Below are 17578 nucleotides of genomic sequence, written 5' to 3'. Positions count from 1 at the left end.
TGTGCCCACTAAAAATATAACTGAAAAATCATCCTCTTGAATGTTCATGTTGTTCACTTTAACTTGACTGTGTTCCTGTCTTCACTGCATGAAATGGAATGGATGTCATGCAGTAGTCAAGGCAACTGATTACCATAGGAAGACTGCTTATCGCTTGGAGATACATGTTTTTTTTAATATTGAAAACATTTCTTTGAGATATTTTCTGACATTCACTCCACCTCAGAAGATACTGGGATTAAGATGGACTATAACCTTGCAAACTGACACTGAACTCACACTTCTAACTTTGACACTACTTTTTATAAGACATTGACTAGATTCTTAACATGGAGACTGGAAACTTCCTGTGAAAGAGAGTTTGGCCATTGGACTCATATTGATATAATGCCTAGGGTAAGTGTGAGATATGGCTATATTCTTTGTTATTCTTCCTTCCTTCTTTCCTTCCTCCTTTCCTTCTTCCTCCCTTTTCTTCCTTCTCTTCCTTCCTTCCCTTTTTTCTCCTTCCTTATTTCTGACTGTTATATTGGTCATTGTTCATTTGGTTCCTTCCTTCTTTCTCATGGCCAAATAATATTGTACTTTATTGATACACAGAGGTCATTTTCTATCCATCCATTGGTAAATATTTGGGTGATTTCCATGTTTCCGGTATTATGAGTAATGCTACTATTAACCTGCATTAATGTTTACTTAAGCATTTCATTCATTTGGGGAATTTACCTAAGAGTGAAATTACTGGGTCATATGATAATCATATCTCTAACTCTCTTAGAAATCACCTGTTTTTCACAGTCACATATTTTACGTTTATTGCATTGTATCAGGTGATAATGTTTTACATTATTGCCAATACTTATTTTCCTCTTTTTAAACTGTAGCCTTCTAGTGGATATAAAGTGGTGTATTCTTTGATTTTCACTGCACTATAACTAATTGAGCATCCTTCCATGAACTTGTTTACAATTTGTAGGAATTCATAGACCTTCTGTGGAGAACGATCTTTCCAACATTTTACTGTTTTGTAATTGCACAGTGTGTATGTTTGTTTCTAATTTGTATATATATTTGGATACTAGCTCCTTATGAGTAGTATGTTTTATAAATATTTGCTCCAGAAATATCACTGGAGTTGAGGAAAGGGAAATTGGGGGAGAGAGAAGAAGAGCGAAAGGGGAAGTACTAGGGATGGAATTAGGACAAATCATATCCCAAGCTTTTATATTAAAATGAATCCCAATATTATGCATAAGTAAAAAGAACTAATAAAAATTATAAAAAATCATTTTGTTCTGTGTGATACCTTTCCACTTTTCAAGTATTCAAATTTTTATTATTAACTGTGTACATCATGATGTACGATAGCACTATGGAGTTATTCCTTCTAACTGAAAATTTTTGTCTTTTTACCAACATCTGCCCAACTCCCCACCTTACAGCTCTGGTAGCCACAATTCAAACCTGTGTTTCTATAAGTCAGACCTATTAAGATTCCACATGTGGGTGAGGTCAGCAGTGTTTATCTATCTATATCTGGCTCATTTCTCTTAACAGAGCTGTATATACTTACTGGGTGCAATGTGATACTTTCATACATGTACAGATTAAGCAAAGAGCAAATAAAGGTAGTTAATAACCCAGTACCTCAACCACTTATCATTTCTTTGAATGTGAGAACATTCAACATCCTCCCTTCTAGGTATTTTGAAATGAGCATCCCTGTCAACTGTAGTCATTTCAGTATGCAGGGAAACATCAGGATTTATTCTTCCCCTCTAACTGACTCTGTGCCTACTGACCCACCTCTTTCTGTCTCCACTGTGATGCCCAGTTTCTGGTAACCGCTGTTCTGAGCTCTACTTCTGTGAGAATGACTGTTTTAGATTCTTCATATGAATCAGATCATGCAACCTTTGTCTTTCTGTATCTGGCTTCTTTCACCAAATATAAGGTCCATTAAAGATGTCGTGAATTACACAATTTCATCATTAAGAGTATCCAACTGTGAATAGTTTGAGATCTGAGATCTGATGTTTGTCCTTTTTTTCAGTGAAGCCATCAAATCATTTCCTGGTCTTTTCTTAAAAGAATACCTGATCTATCATTTTAGAGATTATTGGTCTGTTCAAATTTTCTCTTTTTCAGAATTCAATCTTGGTAGGTTGTGTTTGTCTAGGAATTTGTCCATTTTTTGTACTAAACAATATATTGGCATATAATTATTTATGCTGGCCTCCTATGATTTTTGACCTTTCTGTGGTTTAGAGTTTAATGAATCCTTTATCTTTTCTGATTTTATTCATTTGAACCTTATAATTTTTTCTTTGTTATTCTAGCTAATGAATCATTTAGCAATTCATAAGGGAAATAATCCTTTTTCTTTTACTCCCAATGCATTGGTTGTGCAAGAGTGTGTTTATGAGTTCTACATATTTGTGAGTTTTTCCACGTTTCTCCTGTTTGGTTACCATTTTTTAATGCCATTGGGGCCAGAAAAGATACTCGATATAATTCAAACCTTGAAAAACTTGTTAGAACTTATTCTGTGGCCTCCAGTGTGATCTTTTCTGGAGCCTCCTCGATGTGTCGCTGAGAACTGTGTGTATAGGGCAGCTGTTGGATGCAGCGATGTGATTCACAGACTTACCTCATGACCTTTTCCAAGAAGAAGATCAGTGCAAAGGAAGGAATGTTTGCTCCTAGCTCACTCAGTGCACAAACATTGACTGATAAATGGTTCAACAGTTTTAATGCAATAGCCAAAATCATAAACCTCTCAGAAGAAAAAATAACACCTTTATTACAGGAGATTCTGCAACAGATTCTCAGATACAACATTGAACTCACAAGTAACAAAAGCAAAAATAGTTATGCTGAACTTCATCAAAATTAAAATCCGTGATCAAACGACATGAAGATAATGGAGCACAGTAGTGGCATAAAACCAGACATAAATAACCATAGGAAAGTATAGAGATCGAAAAACAAATCCACATTTGTATGAATCAGTTAATGGCCAACTGATTTTGACAATTTGACATGAACACACATAGGACACAGGTGTCTGTCTTTAGTTAATTATGCTACTAAAACTGAATATCAGTAAAGTGAAATTAACCACACACATAAATCAAATGAAAATTATACCAACTCAAAAATCACTTCACACACACACATGCACATACTTTAACTCAAAATGAATTAACAACTTAAATGTAAGACCTAAAGCTCTTAAGTACTAGAAGGAGACATAGAAGTAAGCACCAAGAAATTTGCTTGGGTAATGATTATCTTGTTATAAACCTAAACAAGAGGCAGCAAAAGCAAACATAGAACTATGAGGTTTATATCACACTAAATATCTTCCACAAAACAAAAGAAACAATCTAAAGAGTAAAGACACAACTTACAGATTCGGGCAATATATTCGAAAACTATACAATAGATGAGAGGAAAATATTCAAAATAGAGTCCTCATATTATTCAGTAGTAAGAAAATTAACTTAATTAAAAATGGGCAAAGGAAACTGGGAGTGGTGTCTCATGCCTGTAATCCCAGTGACTCAGGAGGCCGAGGCTGGAGGATTCCAAGTTCAAGGACAGGCTCAGCAACCTAGCAAGACCCTAAGCAATTTGGCAAGACTCTGTCTCAAAATAAGAACTTTGAAAAAGATCTGGGGATGTGGCTCAGTTGTTAAGTATCCCCACCCCGGGGTTCAATTCTTAGTACCAATAAATAAATAAATAAAGGCAAATAGGCTGAATAGATATTTCTCAATAAAAGGCAAACAATGGTTAATAAGTGTGCAAAAAAATGCTCATCATCTTAATCATCAAGATAATGCAATTTCAAACCACAGGAGATGACACATGTTAAAATGGCTAATAAGGGGTTGGAGTTGTGGCTCAGTGGTAGAGCACTTGCCTAGCATGTGTGAGGCCCTGGGTTTGATCTTCAGCACCACATAAATGTAAAATAAAGGTATTGTGTCCACCTACAACCAAAAAAATAAATAAAATAAAATACAATAAAATAAAATGACTAATAACATAAAGACAAAAGATAACCAGTTCCCATGAGGATGTGGAGAAAAGGGCACACTGACATACTGTTTGTGAGAATGTAAATTGTTTATCCATTATGGAAAATGGTACTTAGATCCCTCAAAAAACAAACAAACAAAAAATAGAACTACCAGATGATCCAGCAACCCTAAATCCACCTAAAATCTTTTTGCCAAGATAGGTGTCCAATACCATTAACATGGCAGTGTTATTCACAAGGCTCAAGATATGGAATCAATTTCAGTGTCTAGAATCAAATCAATACATAAATAAGGAAATGTGGTGTACACTCACATTGGAATATTACTCATGCAAGAAAAAGAGGAACCATCATTTGCTACAACATGGATGAACCTGTATGATATTATATTAAGGGAAAAGGAGGCAGATCTAGAAAGACAAACACCATGTGAGCTGACACATGGATTTTTAAAAGTACAGCTCATACAAACAAGGAAATGTGGCTCCAGAGGCCTTGTGGTGGAGGATTGGGTAGACATTGATTGAAGCACACAAAATTTCAATTAGACATAAGGACTAACACCAGAGAAATCTACTGAACATCACAATGCCCGTAGGTAATTACCATAAGTGGAGCACTGAAAAAACATTAAGACATCACACAAGGTGGGGAGATATTCACAAAACAGTCAGTTGATCTGTGTTAAGTACCAAGATTACACATAGAACTTTCCAAAAGAAGAAAACAATTAAAAATGACAAAGTGACAAAAAGACTTTTTTGGACCAATTTTCACACTACCAATGGCCACATGGCCAGTTATTCAGAAGGAGATGAAAACAACACACAATGAGATGCACTTCGCACCCAAGGAACCTCTACCTGAGACAGAGTTGATGGCATGCCTGTAATCCAGTGGCTCAGGAGGCTGAGGCAGGAGGATTGTGAGTTCAAACCCAGCCTCAGTAACTTACTGAGGCCCTAAGCACCTCAGCAAGACCCTATCTCTAATAAAATATAAAAAAGGGCTGGGGATGTGGTCCAGTGGTTAAGTGTCTCTGGGTTCAATTCCTGGTACACACACACACACACACACACACACAAAAGAAGTAAAGAAAATAACAAGTCTTGGCAGGATGTGAATATGTTGGTATTTACATCAACATTTAGATTAGAATGTAATGTGAGGCAGGTACTGTGACGTGCAGTCTGGCTGTTGCTCAAAATGTTAAGCCCACAATCACCACAGTATCCCCAGTTCCTCCCCATTAACCAAAAGCCTTGAAAGCAACACAGCCACGCCCTGCAGTCTCTGCAAAGCCCTTCGGACATCGCAGAGAGCACCTGCACTAACGAGCTGCTGGGCTACGACACCAGGAGGGGCCGTGATGTTGATGGAGCTGGGTATACAGTCTGCCCTCGCCTGGAGGGTGGTCAGGGGCACCTGACGGAGTCCAGCGCATGAATATCCACAGAGCACTCAGCCGAGAGCCGCAGGGTGAGATGGCCTAAAGGCCATCCTGGATGAATGGCGAGCCAGCTGGTGTGCACACTCGCCAGGACCACGTTGAGTCATAGACAGGGATGGAGCGGGTTAGAATTGAAGAAGTTAAACCACAGTAAACAGTCAGAAGTGGGGAGACAAGGAGAGAAGGTGGGCGTGAGGGGAGGAAAACAGAAAGGAAAAGAGCAGGGATCGCAAGCAATGCAGCAGCGTCCGGAGGTCACCCGGACACTGGACTCCTGGGAATTGCATGACGAGATCACCATCAAGGTGCCGTCCAGCTCTGGCGCTGAAGGACTAAGCACATCTTGGAAAAAGTGGAGAAAAGAGAGGAGGAGAGCGGACTCACGGATCTAACCAGGTCCTCGTTCTTTCTGATCTCAGTCTCCTCCTTTGAGAAATGAGTGGAAAGGCACAGAAAGCTCTCAGAAACATTTCCATGATGAAGTCACCTGTGTGGATTGACAAGCAGTACGCACAGGCTAAGCCTTCATTTTCATGATTTTAATTCCAAAGAAAGAATGAAAAACAGTGAAATAGAATTTTGGTCAATAATGGTACTTTTAGGAAACCATGTCAATACTTGATATAAGTTCTTTACGTGAAGTTGGAAATCACAGGAATATCTATAGGAAATATTTGAATTTTTAATTAGATTTATCATGTAAACGGAAAAAATAATGAATTGCTAAGGCAGTTCATGAGGGGTAAGTACACAAAAATAAATTGCAAAGTCAGGTCGTTTGTGAACACCAGGCACAACTTCTAGGGAGGAACAGCAAGATATTGAAATTCACATTTGCCTCAGGGGACACAATGTCCCCATAGTTCTGAGGTCAGTGATCCATCAAAGACAAGAGGCTTCTCTGCTGAAGAGTCTCCCCAGGGCCCCCTTCACATCCTTGTTCCTCAGGCTGTAGATGAAGGGGTTCAGCATGGGGGTGACCACAGTGTACATCACTGAGGTGATCATGTTCCCCTGAGAAGAATGGGTCCTGGCAGAGCTAAGGTGAACCCCAAGGCCTGTCCCATAGAACAGGGAGACCACACAGAGGTGGGACCCTCAGGTGGAGAAGGCTTTAGACTTGCCCACAGAGGAGGACATCCTCATTAAGGAGGAGACAATCTGAGAGTAGGAGTAGAGGATCCCAGTGACGGGAAACACACCCAGCAGGGCGGTCACCACATACAGTAAGATGATATTGATGAGGGTGTCAGAGCTGGTTGCTTTGAGAAGCTGAGAGAGTTCACAGAAGAAATGAGGGACTACCATGCCTGTGGAGAAGGTCAGTCGCTTCAGGAGTAGAATGTGAAGCAAGGACACACAGAACATGATGAGCCAAGACAGCAGCACCAGGAGGACACAGAGTCGGGGGTTCATGATGACCCTGTAGTTCAGAGGCTGGTAGATGGCCACAAAGCGGCCATAGGATATCAAGGTCAGAAGGAAATTATCCATCCCTGCAAAAATCATTAAAAAATACACGTGTATAAGACAACCTCTGTAGGAGATGTTTTTTCTCTGTGCCTGGATGTTCACCAGCATCTTGGGGATGATGGCAGAGGTTAAACAGAGTTCAACAAAGGACAGGTTGCAGAGGAAGAAGAACATGGGGGTGTGGAGGTGGGAGTCAGAGCTGACAGCCAAGATGATGAGCAGGTTCCCAAGCACTGTGACCAGGTACATGCACAGGAACAGGCCAAAGAAAAGGGGCTGCAGTTGTGGATTATCTGAGAGGCCCAGGAGCACAAATTCTGCTATTCGAGTGTGGTTTGCTGACTCCATGTCACCAGCTCTTCTGCTTAAGAAAGAGATGTGCTGAGTTGAAAAAAACAGGAAAGCGACCACTTACAATATAATATCACTCTTGGATAGATGAACTTCACTCTCCATAAGAATTTCTCATGAGACTGATTCACTGAGTCAAGTGGTAAAGTTTCTGTCCATTTTAAATATGTATCACTGACCAGCCTTTAAAAAAAATAGCAATAAGTTCTTATTTATCATCTTCTCACTGCTTTTTCCCCTATGTATGTGAATTTATCTAAACCAACCAATTTTTCTTTGGTATGCATTTTTTCATAGTAGGATGTCAATAAATAGGAGGAATCACTATTGCTAATGCTATTATTGTGCTCCTCTTGTATGATAATTATGTTAGACATACAGAGCTCCACATCGTATGATTTAGAAATTGAGTCCTTGAGTCAGACTTCCTAGAACAAAATTTTGGTTCAATCATTTTTCATCTGTGTGACTTTTAGTAATTTTAGATTCTCTTTGCCACAGATACTCAACTCTATATTAGGAATAGTGAATATTCACTAAAATGTGGACATAAGAGCAAAATAGGATTAGATGGTGCTTGTCCTTTTTTACTGTAGTTCCTGTGACATAATCACAGATGGGAGCTTTTTTCCATAGCATCTCCATCAAATCTGTCTGTATGGTATTCTTGATTAATTTCCCTTTTAGGTTGTGGCAGCCACCAAGGCTAGAATTCTGAGGATTGTGATGATCACAAATAAAGCAGGAAGGTTACCTCTTTTCACTGCCATGACACACTTCTAATAGTGATCCCTGTGGCTCCTTCTTTCAGAGAATTCCTGCTCAGTGAGTTCTTACGAGAAGAGGAAAAAACGCGTAGTCTACATAGATAGAAGGAGGAAACCAAAGCACACAGGCATTAAAGCCGAATTCAAGACCCCGTGAGAGTGTGTTCACATGACCATGCTCTTCAAAGGGGGGGACAGTGTGCTCAGATCAGTAGAGTTTATGGACAAATATACTATAAATGAATTTGGATAAGATCTTCAGAATTATTGAAATTGAATTAAAAATTAAAAGCAAATTTAACTTATAGATCTGGGTTTATATTCTAGCGGGTGGTTTTTATGAATGTCTGAGAATGCTAATTATGCTGAAGTAGACAGAGTTCATAGAGAGAAAGTTTAGTCTGGTGAGGTGGGTAAGATACACTTCCCTGAAATAAAAATATTTGAACTGAGAGAGGAAGGATGGGTCATTGTAACCAGAGCAATTGAGGCAAAAAGAAGTGTCTAGGCTGAGAAATATTGTCCTTCCAGTGGGGTTGGTATAGCAGGGAGTGTGAGAGGTCAGTGGGATGGAGGGTGGGGTGAGTGGCAGCGGGGTAGAGCGTGTGAGTCCAGAGAAGAGCTGCCTGTGTTCCTCCTCGATGTGCTTCTCAGGTCGACCTTTTCTGTTCACTTGTGGGCCTGACGCTGTGATTGTTGGGACTCATCATGGGTCTTTCCAGGGACTCATATGGATCCTCCCACAGAAGCAAATGAAATCCAAGTTTGGCTATGTAACAAGAATTGAGGCTAAAAAGTCAACTATATAACCAAAAGAATCCTCAAACTTTCACATGCCTAATATGAACAGTGTTGAATAATAAGGATAATAACTGACCTTAGTAATGATTTTAAGCAATAAATGGATAACTAAGAGTTGCTGTCAGCTGTGGGAAGGGAAGCCCAGTCACATAAGGATGTCGATTAACATAATTCATCAGAAAAATGGGCAAATGAATATAAATTATAACCATAACTGTGGGGGCGCCTGGCTCTCCTTACAGTGCTTGACAGAGTTCCACTGAAGGATGATTGCAAAGACTCATCCTAAAAGGATTGCATGCCAGAGGTATGCCTCCCTAGGTTGGATGTTATTCTGTGGAGTTTTCCTAATAATATATTACTCACTTCAGTCTGGGGATCTTGCTAGAGGTGATGGGAATAATTCTACAAATTTCCAGAAAAACATCATGGAGACAAAACACACGTTGAAACCCTGTGATGATTAATCACACAACAGCAGAATGTTTTCATTATGTTAAAAACCAAACACTGCCTTTACTGGCACAGCCACACCAACTCTCTCAGATGTCTGTGAGGGAAGCTTTGTCTTCTCCACATTCTGTGTCAAGGAAGCCTACTTGGGTTTTGATGGAGGCTGGATCAGAGAATGGTAGATGAGGAGCAACATGGGCATGTTTAAACATTCCAGCATCTCAAGTGTTGAATTCTCAGGGCTCCTGATTAAACAAACTGTTCTATTATCTCTCCAGTCTCCAAACATGTAAGATCCCTTGGGGTAAAATGAAGATAAGAAAATGGAAAATTTTCATTCAATTTCTCTTCTACATAGGAAGAAGTAGGGTGAAATTACTTTATTTTCTCTAAGGAGAAAATTTTCTCCCCATGTGGTTTAAATTCTAGGTCACCAGCCATTCTCAAGGGAAGTCTCATGTCCACAAGGAGCACATGGTGGGAGACAGGGCAGGGGAAGGGAGCACCCCTTAGGGCTCCTAGTTCCTCAAAGGGTCCTCCCAACATCCCACCTAAAGCTCCTTCTCATGAGGGGAAACTGGGTTATCATGTTAAAAGGAGGAAGCTGGGTACCACTAGGGGAATTTGAGACCATGAAGGGAAAGTCCCCAATCATGGGCATCCACAGTAGACCAAGGACTGGCCTCAAGTAAACTTGTTGCTGTTTATATACCATTAGCATTGCATTGCTTCCCACTGTGCATTTGCTGTGGGGGGAAGAAACTTATGCGTGGGCAATAGAAAATAAATTACATAGAATTCAGCTGTCTATCAAGGTGCAAATCAATTGCAGATCCACCCAGGGGAGAAGGGGGAGAACTGGCATAGCCCAACAAAAGACAGCTCCAGTGTATAGCCTGGGCCTTGAGTTACCTGGCAGCTCAGTCCGTCTGCTCTCCCAGAGTGCTCCCTTTGCTTTCAATAACCTCCATCTTCCCTGTCAACATCTCTCACTTTACTCAATTCTTGGCTCACACCAAGAACCTGGAACCCAGATCCTCTAGGGCCCTCTGACCCTGTACTGGGGAAACCATCTTTCTGTGACTCGCCCCTCTTGCATCATACACTTGGAAGTTTCATGGACCATTTTGGGTGCACAATATTGTGGAGACAAAGAATTCCTTGATATTTTTTCTTAGTTTGTTTGGATTTATTTATTTTTAAAAGGATAAATACAATTGTATGTATTCAAGGCATAAACATATTTTAAAGTATTATAAATTATAAAATTACAAAATTCGAAAAATTAACGCAAGCATTACCTCATATTGTTATTGTTCTCATGGTAAAAACACTGACATTCACTCCTCATTTTTTTTAAAACCATGATGCATAATCATTAACTATCGTCACCATGATATATAATTGATTTCTTTAACTTATTCCTCTTATCCACCTGGAATTTGTATTCTTTGACAAATTTTACATTCACAAATTGAACTCCCAACTTCCTAATCTTGGGTAAACATCATTCTGCTGTTTCCGTAAGATCAAGTATCCTACATATAAATGTGATCATGGGGTATTTATCCTTCTTGTCTAATTTATTTCACTCAATATACTGTTCTCCAGGTTCACCCATGTTGCTTTGAATGAGAATGTTTCTCTCTCATTCATGCCTGAACAGTATTTCACTGGGTATGCATGCCACATTCTCTCTATTCCCTCATCTGTTGGACATTCATGTGAATTTTATAAGTTGGTGTTGTTAATGGATCAGAACATGAGAGGTAAAATACCTTAGAAAGATACCAGTCTTATTTCCTTGGACATATAATCAGCCCTGGGATCACTGGATCATTCAGTTTTTTAATTTTTTGAAGGAACTTCTTACTGTTTTCTGCAGTGGTTGTACTAATTTATATTCCCACCCATGTTCTACAAGAGTTCCCTTTCCTCCTTATCCTCCTCAATAATATCTCTTATCTTTAACATTTTGATAACAACCATTCCAACATGTGTGAGAAACCAGTACAGAGCTTTCATACAGCAAAAGAAATAATCCACAGAGATAAAGGACAATGAATGGAATAGGAGAATTTATTCAGAGACTGTTCAATGGATAAGAGGTGAATATTCAAGATATATGGAACATAATAGGGGAAAAATAACTTTGTTAAAAGTGGGCCAAGGACTTTAAATCCTTATTATCTTTAATCACCAGGGTAAGGTAAATGAAAAGCATACCAAGGTATGACCTCTCACCTGTTGGAATGGCTATTATTAAAAAGACGGAAGAAGTGAGGCTGAGCATGTGGAGAACAAGGATCCTTGAATACCATGGGAAGGAGCAGAAAGAGCACAGAGGTTCCTCTAAAATATTAAAGTAGAACTTTGACATGTAACACAGCAATTTCCCTACCGTGTGCATATCTAAATAATGATCCGAAATCAGTATTCAAGATTTGTGTCTGTTCCCATTATCATGACAGAATGTTCAGAGTAAGCAAGGTGTGGGATCAACCTAAGTGTTTATCATCGCATGAATACATATATCCACATACACACACATGCACACATGCAGGAAACAGGTATAAGAAGAAGGAAAAACCTGTCATTATCTTCCACCTGGGTGAACATGTATGACATTATGATAAGATAAATGAGCCAGGCATAGGAAAACACATACTATATGAACTAACTTAAGTGTGGAACCAAAAATATAGAACTCATACAAAAACACCAGAATCTGTGAGGTGAAGGATTAGGTGTATGTTGGTCAAAGGGCACAAATTTCACTTAGCTGGGAGGAATAATGTCAGAAGTCCTATCCTGCCAGGTGTGATGGCACATTCCTGTAATGCCAGTGTCTCAGGAGACCGAGGCAGGAGCATTGCAAGTTCAAAGTCAGGCTCAGGAATACCTCAAGGCCCTAAGCAAATTAGTGAGACTATCTCAAAATAAAACACAAGAGTTCTGGGGGAGGGGCTCAGAGGCAAAGCACCTCTGGGTTAAATCCCCAGTACCAAAATAAAAGAAAAACAAAAAACCCACAAAAGTTCTATTCTATATCATGTTGTGTATAGTCAATATCAATAAATTATGTACTTGAAAAAAATGGAAAATAATCATATAGAATACACAAAGCAATATTGACCAAGAAGAATGATGCTGGAGGTATTGTAATACCTGATCTTAAATTATACTACAGAGATATACTTAAAAAAAAAAAAAAAAACCAGCATAGTAGTGTTATCAAAACAGACATAATGACCAGTGGAATAGGATAGAAGACACAGGGACAAACCTACGTAGATACAGCCATCAGGTACTTGAGAAAGGTGTCAAAACATATGTTTAAAAGATGGCCTCTTTAAAATATGGTGCTGGGAACCTGGATATCCATATGGAGAAAAATGGAACCAGATTCCTATCTTTCACCCTGAATAAAAGTCAAATCAAAGTAACCAAAGACCTAGGAATTAGATCAGAAAATCTGCAACTCCTAGAAGAAAACATAGGGTCGACTTTCCAACATATTCCCACCAGCATTGACTGGGCCAGGCAAGATCCCTAAAGCTCAAGCAACAAAACCAAGAATGGATTAAGTGGAATGGCGTCAAGTTAAAAAGTTTCTAGGCAGCCCAGGTGACAAGAGTTTGAAGAGAGAGCTTACAGAAGGGAATAAAATTTTTGATAGCTACTCTTCTGGGGATTAACATCCAGAATATACAAAGAATCAAAAACTTAACACCAAAAACCCCATTTAACCAATTAAAAATGGGCAAAAGAATGAAGAGGCACATCACCAAAAAGAAATGCAAAAGAAATGCAAATTACCAATAAATACATGCAAAAATGTCCTGTATCAGGAAAACACACACACACAAAAAAAAAACCCACAGAGATTTCATGTCACTCCAGTTAGAATGGCAGTTATAAAATAATAATACAAATAATACAATTAATAATACAGGCTGGCAAGGATTTGTGGAAAGAAAGGTACACTCACACACTGTTGGGGGGACTGGAAATTAGTACAACCCCTCTGAGAAGCAGGATGCAGATTCTTCCAACAACTGGGAATGAGACACCATGTGCCCACCTGTCCCACTCCTTGGTATGGATCCAAAAGATCTCAAATCAGCATATTATAGGGACACAGCTACATCAATGTTTAGAGCAGCACAATTCACAACAGCCAAGTTATGGAAGCTGCCCAGGTACCCTCGACAGATGGGTGGATAAAGACATTGCGGCATACATAGACAATGGAGTTCTAGTCAGCCATAAAGAATAATGAAATCAGGACATTTGTGGGTAAGTGGATGGAAATGGAGAACCTCATGGTTCATCAAGTAAGCCAGACTCAGAAAGTCAAGGTTTTTCAAAGTTTTCTCTCCTTTGTGGAAGTTAGAATAAAATGAGGAAAAAATAGCGATATCCCATGAAAATTGAAAGGGGATCATTGGAGTAGAGGAAGGGGCTGGAAGGGGAGGGAGGAAGGATAAGGAAAGGGAGGAAATGTGGAATAAAATTGACCCAGTTATGCTATGTGTATACATAAAAATATACATTATGTATATATATGGATCTATATATCACAGTGAATTCCACCTTTATGTGTATTTATAAAGCACCAATTAAAAAACAATAAATAAATAGAAAGCAGCCCAGGAGAGTAGAGGAAGGGGAAGAGCAGGAGGGAAGAGGGGAGGGTATGAGGAAGAACTGAACTGGAGACATTTATACTCCAGTCTTGTATGATTGTGTCAAATGAAATTCACTATTATGTATAATTATAATACACTAATAAAACATTAAAAATATAAAAGTGATTTTATTTGGAAATAGTAAAATCAATTACCATTTGTTGAGTTATTACCAAAGGCTAGGCAATATTCTATACCTATAAAATACATGCACTTATTTCTCACAAAAGCTCCTGTTAATGTTCTCTTAAGTGTCTCTCAACAGTGTTTTGTAGTTTTTCTATTGTCATAAAATTAAGTGACACAATAAGATCATGCATATTCTTCATTTTCTCTGAAACATATTATATAAATGTCAAATACATCACAACTATTGATAATTCTACTCTAAATTCTGTCCTACTGTTTTTGGTCTGGTTTATTGTATATCAAAAGATGGATATTGAAATTTCCCTCCACCACCCACCTCCCAAAATTGGGAAATGATTGAAAAACACTTATCCAGATCAAGTGTCCAGAATAAATGAAAAATTTTATAGCTCAGAAATACAAGCACAAACTATGCAATTAAATTACATAATCAGCAAATACTTGAAAAATTGTTTCTCCACTGAAAATATGTAAACTTCCAACAAACTCCTAAAAAGATGCCAATAAGTCACAGGGCAATGGAAATTAAAGGCAGAATGAGATAGTACTTCAGAACACATTGGGAGCTATTTGGTATATAAAATGAAAATAACAGGTATGAACAAGGATGTGATTATATATTAGAATCTTTATATATTAGAATATAAAATGCACCAGCTTATATTAAAAATAGTTTGGAAATTCCTCAAAATGTTAAATATTTACAACTCTCTTGTGACCCAATGGTCCTATTAGTAGATATATTGACCAAATATTTTAAAAAATATAGTCATGTGTTGCTTAACAGTGAGGATAGGCCTCAGAAAGACATTATAATGAAATTTTTTCATTATACAAACACCACAGAGTGTACTTTAAAAAGCTCAGATGGAAACAAACTTTCAAGGTGATATCATGTTTTGGGACTACCATCATACAGCTATGTGGTTTTCATTATTTGAAATATCATTACTCAGCACTTACTTGTGCTCACACAGATATATGTGCATCATATCCACAGGATCCCTGTTGACAATAACTATAACAAGGAACATACCCTGATGCTCATCATTGAAATATTAGTCATGAAAAGGAAAAAGAGATAATTATCATTAATCAATAAAGCAGTGAAAGGGAATGAAGGAAGAAAAAAAGGGAGCAATGTGGGAGGCCGGAAAGAAGGAAGAAAGGGGAAAACAGGGATCACAAAAAAGGAAGTAATGTCTCAGAGTTCTCCTATGCATTTTATCTTTATGATTTCTATGAACAAGCCAGCTTTCAAAGATTCCTAGATTCCATGTTCCTTTTTCAAAATCTAACCATGTTGTTAAAAAAGACAGGATAACAAAGGAGAAGTCTGCACTCAAGTTTCAGGGTCCCATTATACTCCAGTCTAAGCAAGTCTTCTTCATTTAGAAACTATGTGAAAGAGATAAAATATCTCAAAGAAATCTTTTCAGGATAAATAAAGTCACACAAGGCAAGTGTCAACCACAGTCATGAAATGGTAATTATTTTCCTTTGACTGTTGTATGGTTTCATTCCAGTTCTTTCAGGAAGAACAAGAGGTTAAACATTTTAAAGTAAAGAAGCTTCACATTGAGAGGAAAATATTCCAGGGACTCATGTTAGTATTTACCATGATAAGGGCTTTAAACATCAAGTTAGAATTCTCAAGACAAAGCCTGATCCAGGTTAGAACCATCTGTAGATTAAGGACCCTATAGATTAAAGACTATCTTCAGGGAGAAAACTTAAGAAGGATGTACTGATGAAGTGGTTCAGGAGAAACAAATGCAAATTCTTATACAAGCAAAGTCAAACATGATTCTGGAATAGAAATATGAAGAAGCATGTTTTCGGGGAAGAAAAAGGTCATGATAAGTACATTCTCAGCATTTGCCTCAGAAGTCCAAGCATCCACCTGCTTCTGAAGTCAGTGATCCCTCAAGGACCAGAGGCTACTCTGCTGAGGAGTCTCCCCAGGGCCCCCTTCACATCCTTGTTCCTCAGGCTGTAGATGAAGGGGTTCAGCATGGGGGTGACCACGGTGTACATCACTGAAATGACTGTGCTCTTCTTGGAAGAATGGGTCACAGCAGAACTGAGGTAAACCCCAAGTGCTGTTCCATAGAACAAGGGGACCACACAGAGGTGAGACCCACAGGTGGAAAATGCCTTATACTTGCTCTCAGTGCAGGACATTCTCATTAGGAAGGAGATGATCTGAGTGTAAGAGAAGAGGATCCCAGTCACAGGAAAAACACAGAGCAGTGCGGTTGCTACCAGCAGGATGATGTTATTGATGAGGGTATCAGAGCTGTCTACCTTGAGGACCTGTGCTAACTCACAGAAGAAATGTGGGATTTTGGTGCCTATGGAGAAGCTCAGCCTCTTCATCAGTAGAATATGAATCAGGGAGCTGCAGAAGGCAATGAGCCAGCTCATCAGAACCAGGAGGACACAGATGTGAGGGCTCATGATGAGTAAGTAGTTCAGGGGATGGCAGATGGCCACAAAGCGGTCATAGGCCATCACAGTCAATAGGAAATTATCCATTCCACCAAAAAACATAAAAAAATACACCTGAGTGAGACAGTCTATGTAGGAGATGCCTTTGCTCTGTGCCTGGATGTTCACCAACATCTTTGGGACTGTGGTGGAGGTGAAACAGATGTCTACAAAGGACAGGTTGGGAGAAAGAAGTACATGGGGGTGTGGAGGTAGGAGTCAGAGCAGATGGCCAGGATGATGAGCAGATTCCCAAGCACAGTGACCAGGTACATGGACAGGAAGAGGCCAAAGAGGATGGGCTGCAGTTCTGGGTCCTCTGAGAGGCCCAGAAGGAGGAACTCTAATAGGACTGTGGTGTTCCCTGCTTCCATGTAGCTGTTTGTTGCCCTGGAGAAATCAACAAGATGCAAATGAAAGAATCAAACAAACCAAATGAAAACAATACAGCTGAATCTTAAGGCATCCTCCCTTCACAATGTCCCCTGGGTTGATGTCCTGTAGCATCCATGAGTCCTTCCCATACTAGTTCATGTGGCTAAGTGGTAACTCACCTTACATTTGCATTTCCATAACAATTCAAACTTTCTTTAACTCACCAGAAGTTTCTCCTTTTACATGTACTCCCTTGTTTTAATTCCCTTCTTAAAATTTAAGTACATGAGCTAATTTCATCTTTGTTATGACCCATCCAGAATATTCGAACAAATTGGATATTTGATAGTCCTCACATTTCCTTAATTGTAATAGCTCTATAATAGTGATAAAACATAGACTTATAAGTAATAACAAACTTTATGTTTCAGTTATTCCTAATAATGTGATTGCTAAGCCACTACCTTTTTTTAACCTAAATATATTTTTAAGTATGATTATTATTGCTGCATTTTTGAAGTTAAAAACC

The 17578-nt window shown here is 38.8% G+C and overlaps 2 pseudogenes across 2 annotated transcripts; both read right to left on the bottom strand.

The window, feature by feature from the left end:
* Positions 1–6380: 6380 nt before the first annotated feature.
* LOC306646136 (olfactory receptor 7D4-like) lies at positions 6381–7319 on the bottom strand (annotated as a pseudogene). Its single transcript has one exon. The product of its transcript is annotated as an olfactory receptor 7D4-like (transcript).
* Positions 7320–16080: 8761 nt separating this feature from the next.
* LOC306646113 (olfactory receptor 7D4-like) lies at positions 16081–17048 on the bottom strand (annotated as a pseudogene). Its single transcript has one exon. The product of its transcript is annotated as an olfactory receptor 7D4-like (transcript).
* Between the last annotated feature and the right edge of the window lie 530 nt (positions 17049–17578).

This window comes from Sciurus vulgaris (assembly GCF_902686455.1).
Source record: "Sciurus vulgaris genome assembly, chromosome: 16".
Lineage (NCBI taxonomy): Eukaryota > Metazoa > Chordata > Mammalia > Rodentia > Sciuridae > Sciurus > Sciurus vulgaris.
This window is presented reverse-complemented; position numbering and strand designations above follow the sequence as displayed.